This window comes from Ictidomys tridecemlineatus, chromosome 6, assembly GCF_052094955.1.
Source record: "Ictidomys tridecemlineatus isolate mIctTri1 chromosome 6, mIctTri1.hap1, whole genome shotgun sequence".
Lineage (NCBI taxonomy): Eukaryota > Metazoa > Chordata > Mammalia > Rodentia > Sciuridae > Ictidomys > Ictidomys tridecemlineatus.
Genome location: NC_135482.1, coordinates 149,106,130 through 149,121,200, shown reverse-complemented (window position 1 = coordinate 149,121,200; position 15,071 = coordinate 149,106,130). Strand labels below are relative to the sequence as shown.

The window sequence follows — 15,071 nt, the reverse complement described above, 5'->3', positions numbered from 1 at the left end:
AAAGAACAAAAAATAAACTTTCATCAAAAAAGCTTTAAAAAAAAACAAAAACTTCTAAATCAGTTAAAAAAGTACGTATTCCAAGACTCAAACTGTTTCAGATAAGCACTGGTGACTCTACCAGAGAAACTATTAAGAGTTAATATTTGAAGGAAAAAACAAAACTAATACACACTATGAAAACTAATAAAATTATGCATAAGTATACAATATATAGCACACAATTACAAAAATCAATATATATAGGATTTGAATGTATTAAGAACTTAGCACAAAGAGTGCTAAAATAAATCATATAGCTGTTGTTGTTGTTGTTATTGTTTTGGGGTACTGTGGTTTAAACTCAGGAGCAATCAACCACTGAGCCAACTCCCCAGACTCATTTTGAATTTTATTTAGAGACAAGGTCTCACTGAGTTGCTTAGCGCCTCATTTTTGCTGAGGATGGCTTTGAACTTGTGATACACCTATATCAGCCTCCGCAGCCACTGGGTTAACAGGGGTGCACCACCACACCCGGCTCTTATATCTGTTTTATGTTTGATATATCACATTTATTTAAGAATACACCTCCAATAAAATTGCATTATTATTTAGAAATTGTTTTTTAAATCTAAAAAGTCAAAATTTGACGCTTGCTGATTTTACCTCAGTGTTCTAAAGATTAAGAAACAAATTTAACTACTTTATCCTTAACAGAAATATACAATAAACACATTATGCTATACAACAATATAAAAACATGTGGCTATCATAAGGCATATGATGGTCAAGATTAACAACTACAACTAAGGTGGTCCAATCACCTTTTTACTCTCTGTGTCTACAAACAACACTTCTCAAAGTATGTTATCTTAAAAAATTAGGATCATAGTAACACAGAACAGGGGAGGAAATTGCTTAGAGAGACAAACACGCGCACGCGCGTGCAAGCACACACACACACACACACACACACACACACACACAGATCACCAATAATAGGGGGAAATAACCTTAAAAAGCAAATAGAATTGGTAATTGGTTACAAGAACTTCATAAGATGTAAGTACACAAGATTGGTAATTGGTTACGAGATCTTCATATAATGTATAAGTTGGCAATTATAATTCCATTATTTTTACATCAGAAAGAGGTGTATTTTCATTATGTGTTTTGAACTTACTGTAAGACAACAATCCAATTTTCTGTTTTACAAAATATTTATTAACTATTTCTGCATTGTTTTATAAATAACCATCTTTCACAAAAAAATTTAAATTATTCTTTTATAAATTGCATGTTGCTATAATAGGTCTGTTTTTCTGGGTTTGAATTCTGTTCCACTGTTCTACATGCTACTCCTATGCTCTGTTACTGTCTTAAGTGCTAAAGTCTTATATTTTATTAATTGACCATTCAAATCATCTATCCTCCTTTTCTAAATTTTTATCACTTTTCTTTCTTTATTTTATTTTTATTATACATATTATATATAGTATATATATTTTTTTCCTTTTTCTTTTTTTTTTTTTCTGGTGGTGGTGCTAAGTATGGAACCCAGAGCCTTGTACTTGCTAGGCAAGTGTTCTACCACTAAACCACATCACTAGCCCACAATTTTCTCTCTTTTTATTGTTTCACAGAAGTAATGAGAAGTTCCAGAAAGAAAATCCATTTGAACTATATTTAGAGCACTGAAGAGCCAGTGAAGATTCATACATCTTGCAAGATAAATCAGAAGAATTGTATTTAAAGACGAACTCGAAGTACTGAGGTTAGATTGAAAAAATAGCAAAAATAATGACAGAGGAGAAAACAAATGAGAGGAACTGATAACCTCATCAGGAATCACATGAGTTCTAAAAGTAGAATATACAATGGGAACCAGTCAAATAAGTGGTCCAACTCATATCTGTCTTCTGAATTCTAGACTTGACTATCTACCTCTGTACTTTCAACATCTTCATTTGGATATCTAATGGATGCCTCAGCTTACCATATTTGAAAACCACACTCCTGGCATATTCTCTCTCATCTCCACATCTCCTTTTCTACATTTCCTCAGGAGGTGGGTATTCTGTTAATGCAGCTGCACAAGCCGAAGAGTTTATACTTCAACTATTTCTCTATCAACCATATCCAAGTCCATCAATGAATCCAGTTGACTCTAATCCCTAAATAGCTACCAAACTAATTTCTCCTCACCACCTCACTAATTACTATTATTCCCCTTCTTGGGAATACCTGTGTGGGAGACCAACCTTGCACATGACTGAGTCACACTCCCTGGCTGGGTGCGGAGGCCCTCAGTCACAGAAATGTGGCAGAGCTTTCCCCACCCTTCTTGGGTTCCAGGGTCGGTGTCTTGTTCATGGGTGTGTTTTGCTACAGCCCTATGGGTGAAGCTATGCTCACCTGTTCCTTTGTAATATAACCCGTTGCCCTGTTTAGGATAGAATCTTCCATGGAAGTGCCTTGTGTGTGTCCCCTTCTCTTTCTGTGCCCTTGGGTGTGGCCTACCCAGGTGTCAGTCAACCTGTTGACAGTGGACATCATGAAGATAGACTCAGCCCCCAGAAACCTGACCCCTTGCCTCATTTGAATAGCTTCTACTCAATAAAAGAGGTCAGTGCATGCTCCATCTCTCTCTTCCTGCGCACCCTTACGGTCAGAGGGGCCATCAGAGTGACCTCAAAGAAAAAGGTATTTGTGTCTCTTGTGTGGTTATTTTGTGCAGCCCAGTCAGCCCAGTTCAACTGGAGTAAACCCTGAGCTTTTTAGTCGTGAGAACAGAAACCTGGCATACCTGGTTCCCAGCTGTTTCCTAACTAATATCTCCACTTCCAGGCATAACAAATTACAGTCTCTTTACCATAATGCAGCAGAAAAATACTCTTAAAACTTGCTGGCAAAGTCTACTTTTACTACAAGCCCCTCACTCAGCACTCACCATTATTACTCTGTATTTTCTCCTCCAAAGTTCTTTCTTAGCATATGTCATAAATTTGATAATGTCTTTTTTTCCTCCATTAGAAAGTAAAAATCTTAGAGGCATAAACTTTGTTTATCACAGTATTCCTATTAGCGACAGAAAGGACAGGAATCTGTACACTAAATATCATTCATGTGGATTATCAGTTGTATGTAGGTAAGCAGGAATCTGCAGAATAAAGGAGGAAACTCAGGCTTAAGCAACCAGGTAAATGATGGTATGGTTTGTTTAATTTATGAACAAATGATGACCACATTTGAAATAGCCCAATTTTAAATATGTGCAGTTTTAGAAGCTCATCTATATCCACCTGAAAATGTACAAGAGGCAACAGGATACAGATAAGGAGAAAAGAAATCCAAACTGGAGATACAGGCATCATTCTTAATAGTTACTCCATTGACAGTTAAGGTCCCATGGGTACCATATAATACACATGTAACTCCTTCTCCCCAATATAGAAATTTTTATATTTCTATATTAGTTGAAATATTCAGAAAAAAAATAATAACAATACTAGTTCATTTCCTTAATATGACCAAATAACAACATGCTACTCTTTAGAAAATATATGTAGTTTTTCTCATCAATTATCAAGAAGGTAGAATCTAATTTTTAATTGAATTTGATTTTTTTCCCATCATCATCAGTATCCCTCCTTCACATTCTGAAGCATTTTCTAGTCTAACAAAAGAAAATAGTCTTAAATTTTAAATACCATTTACTGAACACCTACTAAGTACTGTACTCACAATTTCTGCTTTGGTTCATTATAATTCTTGTAATCAGTTCATTTTATAATTCTTGTAATCATCATCCTACTACTATGACTGTTAGCAACATATCTCTCATGAGGAAAAAAAATGCTAAGGGTAATTTTGAGCAGCAGATCTCATAAAAGAATGAAGATTACCTGACTTAACTCTGGATATATTTTACTAGTTATAAAGGATCCTGTGTCACATTAAAAAAAAAAAGTTTATAAGCAACCCTGACCAGTTCAACTTCCAAACCAGAGTCCGAAGTAATTTTTACCAATTCTGTCTTTTTAATAAAAAAAAAAATGATGATTTAGACTCATTGAGTTTACCATATCAGCACATTCATGATGTAATAAATGTGTGATTTTCTTCTGTCTTTACTGTTGAGAGTTGTGTGTGAACCAAATTTACATAAAAATCCATTGAATAGGAAAATTTGATATTTGGGAACTTCCAGTGAAAATCACACTGGTTAAGAGTGCCCAGATACATGTGAATTTCTATTCAGCTCTTCCAGGTACCACATAGCACCTGAGATGGGGTGATCTGCTGTAGCCACACAGCCTCTCAGAGATGGGTGTAGCATGCCAAGATGTCAACTTTAGGAAGCAAGACTCCACCCCCTGAAACCTTATCCTGCCTTTGATCCACCTGAGGCATTTTTTTTTTTAACTGCTCTAGTGCATCTCCTACCAGGACTAGACAATCTATCAGGTGTTCTGCTTTAAAGCCTATTCTGGCTCTTTTATTTCTTTATTAATTATTTCATACTGTATTTTTTCAGGTGGTTTATACCCTCTGGGCAAGAAAAATGACCCCGAGAGCCACTGGAAGCCTTGCGATACTTTACTACTTTACAAAGAACAGAATGTAAAGAGTGAGAATGTGGGCAAAGGGGTAGGAAGAAATAGAGTTTACTAACAAAGAAAACAACAGGAATCAATAAACCAAGACTAAAAAATGTTTATGTTAATATAATACCAGATAATGAATCAGTTATCCAAATAGACTTGAAGTTGTAGGAGAGGGATCTTTCATATAGAAAATTTAGCCAAAAAAATTCATCCACATAATAGACTGCCTCAAATGAATGAAAAACAAGGAAAAGCGTTTATGCAAAAGCAGAATTTAAATGTTGGCAACCATTATGGTTTGAGTGTGTATCCAGGAATTCACGTGTTTGTAGTTAGTTGGGGATGTTAAGAGGTGTTGGAACCAAAAAGATAAGACTTAGTAAGAGGTTGTTAAAACACTGGGAGTGTTGCTCTTTAAAAGAAGAACATAGCCCTTGTGGAACCCTTTTTAATTCTTATGAGAGGGTTATTATAAAAGACTGAAACAAGTCTCTTACTTTTCTATTTCTAGATTCCTATCTTTCTGTGTAACAGCTCCCTCTTGCACATGAAACTGACATGATGCCATCTACCATAAGATGCTCACTAGAATGAGGCAGATACTGGTGACACAACCTTGAATCTCCAAAGCTTAGAAGTGAAGAAATTAGATTAAAAAAAAAAAAAAAACAATTTCTTTCTTTATATATTACTCAACTTCCATCATTTTGTTATAGCAATTAAAACCAGACTATTACAAAAACAAAAAGAACTCATTAAGGAGGACTAAGAATCAAGAAGAATATTTAATGGGAATAAATTTTTTACACAAAAATATTATTTCAGTTATCTATACTGGCAATCATTGTGTGATTTACTAGCATGGCAGGACCCTGCAATGAACTTGGGATTGGAATGAGGATACCAGGTTCTTATGCATCCAGGTCCTATCACTCAACACCAAACCAAAGGCTTAGGTCAACCATCTATGAAACAGGCCCTTGAAGAGTCCTTGTGACAATGAAATGAGATAATTACCTTCAGGTATCCCTCCCTGCACAGGGACAGAGAAGGAAGAAAATCAGACTACACAGAACAATGCAGAGCCAACAGTAAAGCAAACTCCAGACTCCATTCCATCCATTGGTGAAGTTCTTCTTCTAAAGCCAGTACAAAATACGCTTGCTCTAAAAGACTAGATTTTCTCATGTATAACATGAAACTCTAAATCATAAGTCAGATTATTAGTGCCATCTATACTTCTGATCTAGCTATTTTGCCATTAAAGGTCTGTGTTTAATCTTACTTCCTAGAGATGCTGTGTAAGGCTCCATTTTTCCTAGAGAAGATTAATACTGTTCAAAAACAGTTCTGATCGCTAACACAGCATATGCCGCATTTTGTAAGGGTTTTATGTCAGAATGAAGTCAAAGATGACAAAACTTTCTATGTTGCCGAGAGCCATGAACTAAAAAAGTCTTTTTTAATTACATTTCCACTTTATTCTTTTTCTATTTTCAAAGTTTCAAAAATAGCAGCCAAATTATATAAAGAATATCCTTTCAAAATCTTTCCTTTTACACTAAATTTTCCATTAAAAATTACAGTTCCACGGTACATGATTATACATTACATCTTATTTCAGTTCATCTTCCATTATGTTCTAATGGGATTGATTTAAAATGTGACCTTTTTAAAAATAAAATTCCATATAAATTTTATCATACATTATTTCACCATTTAAAAAAACCTAGAATATGAAGTTCCAAATGTGTAAGAAATCAGAAGCACAAAAGATAATAAAAAAACAGTTTTCTCTGTCCATAATGAATGTTAAATCAGTAAATACTAATAATTGCTTATTACACTTTTTGTTGGTGCTTCTTAGGTTAAGTTTATCTCATGACAATATTTTTTTAAATATTAACCACTTCAATTTTTTTCTGGTAGTCCTTTAACATGAATGTTATGAAATATTTTAGGTTAATATTTATAGCAAATGGCCTTTTCTTAATAAGATTATACACTAGCCTTGAGAGGATAAATAAGAAAATATTTTATTAAATAAGCAAGTGTTTTTTATAACACTGAGAGAAAGCAACAAATTCAACTCAACAATAAAAAATAGTAAAAATAACTGACATAAAAAAATGAGCTCCTAATAATCTTCAATGGATTGAGTTTCAAAAGAGACATATATGAATCATTTACCTAATTGCTATTAATTGTCTTCCCTGCTTTCTAGGTAATGAGATTCATAGATACTAACAAAGTATATTCAAATTGTCTAAATTTTAGAAGCAGGAGAGCCCTACAGAATGGAATTCAATCTCCTTATTCTATGGATGAAAAAAATCTAAAACAGAACTTACATTATTCTCCAAAGGTCACAGACTATATTTGGCTGTTATTGACTAGGTATGGACCATATAAGAGACCCAAGGGAGAGAAGAGAAATGCTTGGCCTTCTGAACACAAGGAGCAGAATTCAACGCTTCGGAAAAAACTATAGTTCCAAAGAGAAAATCAAGAATTCACCCACCACTACCTCTCCAGTGGTGGATAACTTTAAATAAGGTCCAGTTATTCAGGTATACATTGGGAGCAGAATGATAAAGCTCAGAATTTGATAACAGGCAAATGGCCCAAAAAGAGAAAAATGGATTTCTAATAGTTAACATTGTGGGTGGTTGTGATAATATAGTACGATTTCAAAGAAGATTTAAATAGCTTAGGGATAGAAGATATGGAATGCACAAGAAAAGTGTAGTGAAAGAAAAACAAAAAACATGGAATGATTTTTTTTTTTTAAGTTGGCGAAACATCCTTGGCAAAATAGGAAAGAAAATGTTTTAGTACTGAAAACCCTAATTGTATAAATCGCTGTAGTCATATCTGATCTGTCAAACCAAGTTTTAATATTTCTAGGCACACAAATAAATGGCTATGTACTCAACCACATAGAAAATAATCAGGGGAAAAGAGGTTGTATTTCTGTTCAAATATTAATATATGACTTCCATAAATAATCAGAGTTTTCTACTAGCAAAAAGAAGTCTGTTTGACAATCCAAGGCTAAGAATTATACAATATTTAGGAAGAGTGGCTGAAGCCACTAAATAAAATTTTGTGAAAGGGATTATTTCAATCATAACAATCATCAGAAATATCCAAATAAATGCATATTTCTCATTATGTGACATTCTATTTTAGTAGACAATGTCAAAAAATAAATAGTTAAAGGTCTTTTCTCTATAAATCAATTCCTACATGGAGAGAGAGAAGGATTTCAATCTATAACAAGTATTTAATTAAAGTTATCTCTAGATTTTTTGTTACCATTATTACATGTACAGAATTATTAAGGCATTCAGATTATATTGTATAAAAAACTAAAATATACATCTAAAAGTGAGAATGATTTCTACAATGTTTTCCAAATAATCTGTCTCCCTATTATTTTATTTCTATAATAACAAATTGATCAAAATATTTTCCAAAAAAGCCTACTTAATCTCCAAAGATATTCTCAATCATAGAAATTAGCATCTTTCTTTTAAAAGTATTACCCCATAAACTAAAAAGAAAAAACATTGTTGAGTTCCCTTTTTGTGTAAACACACTACACCATATCCTAAGATTTAGACTTGAAGAAAACAAAGAGTTTAAGTCAAAAGTTTAAGATTGCTGAGGGCCATTGCCAAGTAGAAATGACATGACACATTGAAATTTCCTTGCCAGCATACCCCATGCTGCTTAGAGGACATTCGATGGGACATTGCATGTATGCTTTAGTAAGGTGACCTTGCTCAAAGACCAGGGCGGATCCGGGTTTAGAGCTGATCAGGTTTGAGGAAGTTTCCTGCTCCTTGAGTTTAAGGTGTTCCTGGTTTAAGACAAGTTTAGGGCGTTCCCGGTTTAAGACAATAGGGATTTTAGGGAAGTTGGAGGTTGAAGATTATTGCTGCTGGGATTAGGGTGTTCCTGCTGCTTGTTCCCTTGAGTTCTCCTGAGATTAAAATGGGATTTGGAAAAAAGCCTCATGGAGTAGGTGAATTGGGCGGGCAGATTTTGGATGTCCCCTGAACCTGTTTGTAGAGGGCCGGTGTGAGTTCGGGAATAAAGAATTGCTGTTTGAATCTACAAGGTGTGAGTGGCTCGTGATTCAGTGCCCAGTCAAGACATTGGCATAGGAAGAATATCTTTCAAATCTATACATTAAATAATTTTAAAACATCCCTGAGAAAATTAAGGCTATTTATCTTACATATATTAGTGATCATTGTTCTAATTACAAATAAGGCAAGCTTCAATCAAATGAATCTAAAGTCAGTAGAGGCAGAGGTAAGATTTGAAGATTGAGCTAAAAGCCCCACTAAAAATAAACTGAATCCAGTTCTCACATGACACTTCTTACCCCTTCACAACTGTTCAGGAAAACATCCCTATATTCATTACATATCTTAAGAATCTCCTCACCATAAAGAATCTTTCTATTACCTGCAGCCTGTGAATTGTTCATGAAGGATGACATTTCCCTACCATGGATTAATACATTTATTCATTAAAAGAATTATTTTCTACTTACTACTGTTTTGACCAATATAACTCCCATATATGTACAAATAAATATTTAAAAAGTGAAAATATATCTCTTCTAGAATAAGCTACAAAGCAGAGTCCAAAGGTTAACACATGACACACTGATGCATATATAAATAAGAAAATGTCCTAATGGAGGGAAAAAAACAATTATAAAAAAAATTGAGAACTTAGAGTGCATTCTTAATTTAAAAGCAGTAAACCCGAATGAGGACATGAGTAATTCAGGATTACTAGCATGCTGTACATGGAAATACTTAATAAGCCAACTGATTAATATTTGTACAAACAGTGCTAAGCAACTTTGAGACTGAAAAAATAACAATAAATTTATTAACTAAAAGACAAAAAGTACTCCCATATTAAACAATGAGCAGACCATCCCTGGTATATCAGATTGTGGGGAAAATATAGCACACAGTTTCACCAAAATGTACAAAGTGATTATTTCAAACAAGATAGAAGAAATTTGATGAAACATAAAAATAAGCATTATCCCAAAATACTAAAAGAATTTCACTGACAGTAAAATGGTCAGGCTTAATTCAATAACCTTACTCCTATTCATTGACCACGTCCTTTTTTTATCTAGTATTTGTGGAAACACCTAATCAGAGTGTGAATTGCCAATACAATTCACAATGACATTTGTTTCCTGGTAGAAAAATGAAGATCTAGCACACTGCCCCTGCCATAAGAAACACAGACTTGTCTCTGCCCACGGGCTTAGCACTGACAAAGAAAAAGGAGAATAAATATCATCTCTAATCAGAAAGGAGAGGGAACTTGTACAATACCATGCAACTTTATTATCCAGTCTTTCTGATAGACAAAACCATACAAAATCTAAGGGACAGAATATCTAATAGGTGGCATGGGAGTTCCTTTCCTCAGTTTCTCAATTACTGAATCTTTATTCTTCTGTGATGTATGATGGTTCCTAATAGTCTTTCACATCATTCTGGTGCCCCTTAGCCTAGCTAACTGGAGCTCTATCTTTTGCCTGATATGTTTTCTAGATTAAACTATTTTGTGCTACTTTGTGTTCCCCCATCATCTGAACTAGAAATTATAAAAGAAAAAAAACCAAAGTTTCAATATTTGTGTATATACAATATCACTCCTTGTAGCTAGATCTTGTGTTATGTAGGATCCTACACAGCCATATATGTATGACTGCACCATTTAACTGCAATCTGAATGTTCCATATATACCTTACCACGAGAAGGAAGAGATTATAGAAGGACTTGCAGAGTTCATGTTAATGGGAAAATAATATTTTATATAATGATCTTCAGATGCGAAAGAGAAAATGAAGAGTAAGTATTTAATGTATACAAAGTGTCAGTTGGGAGAAATGAAAAAAATTCTAAAGATGGTGGGTGGTGATGGTTATAAAACAATGGAAATGTACTTAATGGCATAAAACTATGACTAACAATGTTACTTTGCTCTCTTGATCTGTAAATATATGTAGGAAGGAGGAAAGTCAATATTTTGCTTTTCTAAATGTGGAGATAAAAATCTAAGTGACCACTAAAGTGAGATCATTTAGAACACACACATTCTTTCCTAAGAGCTGATCGAAGGCAAAGATGGTGCACATTCATTGCACAATATGCCTCACACACACACATTGGTTTGATTAGACACCATGGCAGAGAGAATGCTGCTACATAATAACCCTTCCTCTCCAAATCTTCACCCTGGATTATCTCTCCAAATTGTATAAAAAATTTAATTTCTAAACAGTGTTTCAAAAATCAAATCACATTCCATTTTCTTAAATGCCCGGCTCTCAGATTTCCAGGAATATGGTAGCCCATGTCAACTGTTCTACCATGTATATTTTCTATAAAAGATAGACTTTTTCCCAATTTGCACTCTCTTTATACCTCTCCATTCTAAAAGAACAGGACATGAATGCAGTGCTTTCACCTTTGTCTCTTTTCTTTCTAAAGAGTTAGTGGAGGTTTATAAAGAAAAAAAAAAAAAGCCTGGCAGTTTCCTACACTGAAAAAGACACTCTTCAACTCCATATAGACAGTTTGCACATAGATGAAGTACAGAATAAGATCCCAAAAAAGAAATTTAAACTGGGCTTTGGTCTTAGAGCCACAGACAAGAGCAGTCTGTTTGACAAAATTAGGCAAAGCCAAGTTAACAATAAACTGGTCCTTGATCTTCCTTTGGGTGGGTCCCCATGTTGAATATCTCACTTAGCAATGTCACAGAGAAAAATGGACAGCTAAACAACAAAGACAGGATTCAGAAATCCCATGTAAAATGGGAAGGGAGGAAACATGTCATTAGTGGAAATACGGTGGCTTAAAAACTAGAAAATCTGACCAGCGTGGTGATGTATACCCATAACCCCAGCAGCTTGGGGTTAGGGAGGCTGAGGCAGGAGGATTGTAAGTTTAAAACCAGTCTCAGCAACTCAGCAAGACATTTATCAACTTAGTGGGACCTTATCTCTAAATAAAATATACAAAAAGGACAAGGATGTGGCTCCGTGGTTAAGCAGACCTGGGTTCAAAACTCAGTACAAAAAAAAAAAAGAAAATCTCACTTTAAACTCAATTACTTCATGATTATGTTGGGCACAGTGACACTTGAGCAGAGGAGCACTATAAATAAGAGCTGTAATCTAATCATTGGATTAATACATTTGATGGATAAAATTTGAAAGATCTATTTTACTGGGTGGTAACTGTAGGCAGAGAAGTATGTCGCTGAGGGTAAGCCTTTGGAGTTTTTATTTTATCCCTGGCACCTCACGCTCTACTTCTCAGCAGCCATGAGGTAAGCAGCTTTCCTCCACCATGCCTTCTGTCATGATATTTGGCCTTATCTAGGGTGCAGAGAAAGAGTCACTGACTATGAACTAAAACCTCTGAAACCATGAGCCTAAAATAAACTTGTTCCTCCCAAACTTGTTCTTGTCAAGCATTTTGGTCAACAGATGAAAAGCTGACTAATATACCATCCTCATGAAGAAGGATCTTTACTAAAAATGACATATCCCCAACTGTAAACTCCCTGACCTAATTAAAAACTATATCAAGTTTAAAACCTTCATAAAAATTTCAGATAGTTAAAGTTATTCTTCAATACCAACAAGACAATGTGAAACAGAAATGAAATACTAAACAAATACTAAACAAAACAACACCTTGGACATCCAGGAACACCTAGCTGCAACTCTCTGACATGTCAAAATTTTTCATCTTTAAAATGTTTTAATATATCATATTCAAGTTCTTAGGACTATTTAATTTCATGCTGGAAATAACAAATCTATATTTCATATGATCACTTGAATTTCTGAAAGCTTCATTTCTCCCCAATTAAAATGAACAGTAGAATTTCATCTAATAAAAAAAATCTGATTCTACACTAAGAAAATTAAAGTATAGAAAGGCTAAGAGTCGGCAAATGGACATTAGGATTCTCAACTACCATTCATGTGCTTTGTCCACGCTGACCATTCAGAGCCTAGCCAGTCCATTAGCAGACACTGCAAATGTGATGACAAAGAACTGAATGGAATTAAGGGCAAAATGACTAAGATTCATTCTACTCTCAGAGAAAGTAGACTCAGATAATAATTGGAGATGATAACTGAAAAGAAATTGTTGTATTTTTCCCCTGAACTTTTTCCCATAGCCTTGTCATTTCAGGACCAAGAGCATTCATTTCCTCTAGGGAAGAGAGAAATATCTTAGAATAAGAGATCATCCCTCAGTGCCAAATAGAAAATTGGATTTTTCATAATATCTATAGTGAGACAATAGTTCTGAAAGGTATGTGGTTCAATTGTAAGAGCTGTGTACTTAACAGGGAAAAAATATTAATGCTCTCACAAAATATTCTTAGCAGTGGCTAAGAAGAATGCAGGATATAAGGAAAAAAGCATCTCTGAGACAAAAAAGACACCAAAGTCCATCCTAAGCCAAGGGAGAACTTGCAAGAGACCACAGAGACAGAATCAAGATTTAGATGCCACTATACAGAGTGTTCTTCCTTCCTCCTCCCCTAGATACAAATGAGCTGGGGGACAGGTACCTGGGGAGTGACAGAACAAAGTGAGACTGGAAAGCCCAGAGGAAGAGTATTTGTACCCAATTTCCTCAATGCAAAGACTACATGTCTCCTTAACAACGCAGGCAACCTCTGAAGAATATGGTGCATGGTACATTTAGATAGCAAGCGCTCCTGGTGGACCTTGTGGATTTATAAGCAGTAAAGGGGTGAGATGCAAGGGTTACAAGGGTCAGTGGACATATTTTCAGGAATATGTGCTACATCACAGATTTTTTTTCAAATGTCTAAGAAATTAGATATAAATTCCCCTGCAACTCAACTGGGTCAGGGAATGGGAGTAGGAAATGGTACTATATTATGGGCAAATATTATATTTCAAATATAAGTAATAAGATTGTGGGACACACTGTAAAGGAAAACCATTTCTTCCAAATATGTACACAAAAATGCCCAAAGGTGATATAACAAACAAAACATGATTTGCATTGAACTATACAATACTTAAGCTCAACTATCAAATTTAAAATCTTAGCCCCATACTTAGCCCTCTTTGTTTAGTTACTGGAGTATTCATAATGATTTTTCAGCTTTCGCAGGCCACTCTTTCTAAGCCTGAGGAAGATATGCAACTTTTCACTTTATCAATTACTCTTTCACTTATCAATTACACTTGAGTAAACATTCTCCAGGATAGCTATTACACAGATTTCCTTCATTACAAATGCATGTCCCTTTCGATCACAGACACCATCTGGAATAATTAACTATCAAATATATTGCTTTCTGAATAGAGTTTTTGGAGTTAATGGAACTCTGTGTATATGATATACTTGATAAAAATGTCTTTCACTTTGGAAAGTTAAGGACACTTCTAAGCCATGATTGTTTTACAATAAACAACCTCAGCAAAAACAGTGAGATCCTGTCTCAAAAAATAAAATGGGCTAGCGAATATGGATCAGTGGTTAAGCACTCCTGGGTTTATAGTTTTTTAATCAAGATATCATTCCAGCTAACTGTTCTACTATTCTGGACTTTGGAAAAGTACATTGATTTTTTAAAATTCATTGGAAAATAATTCTACCGGGACACAAGGGAAGTTACACAAATATTCCCTCAAGAAAATCAATAGTTACTGTTAACCTTTTAAAAGGCTACACAGATAAATGGGGTGGGAAGAAGGGGTACATATAGACACAAAAAGATATATATAAACAATTTAGTTTTTGTTTCATAATCAAATAAGCTAATACTATATTTGTTATTTTGTATTTTGCATATTTCCAAAAGCAATTAGCCCTGGATTAGCTATCCATGTCCATGTATATATAGATCAACAACATTCTTTTCAATAGCTTAATTGTATATTACAACATAATTTAGCTGTAACACTGTAGTGTGGCTATTTTACTTACTGATTAGTATTAGTTGTTTCTAAATCTTTACTATCAAAACTATTACAGCAAACATTCTTATATGAATATTTCCCCCAACCATATAAGCATTTATTGTATCTACTTTTAATCATACCTAAGTAATAGTCTCATTCCCTTGGGAGAAAAGAAACATGATCAGTTTACCACCATTTCCAAAGTTCCTCTTATATAATGAGTCTGAATACAATGGGCTTTTTTGTGTTTCTCAAAAGTTTTACTTTGCCCAGGCATGGTGGCACACACCTGTAACCCCAGCAGTTCAGGAGGCTGAGGCAGGAGGATCAGGAGTTCAAAGCCAGTCTTAGCAATTTAGTGAGACCATGTCTCAAAATAAAAAAAAAATAAAAATAAAAATAAAAAGGGCTAGGGATATGGCTCCATGGTTAAGCATCTTTGAGTTCAATCCTTGACACCAAA

The 15,071-nt window shown here is 34.5% G+C and overlaps 1 protein-coding gene across 1 annotated transcript in view; it reads right to left on the bottom strand.

Annotated features, from left to right (window-relative positions):
- Positions 1-15,071, bottom strand: part of Diaph3 (diaphanous related formin 3) — a 455,034-nt gene that overhangs the window by 245,537 nt on the left and 194,426 nt on the right. The window lies entirely within an intron of this gene.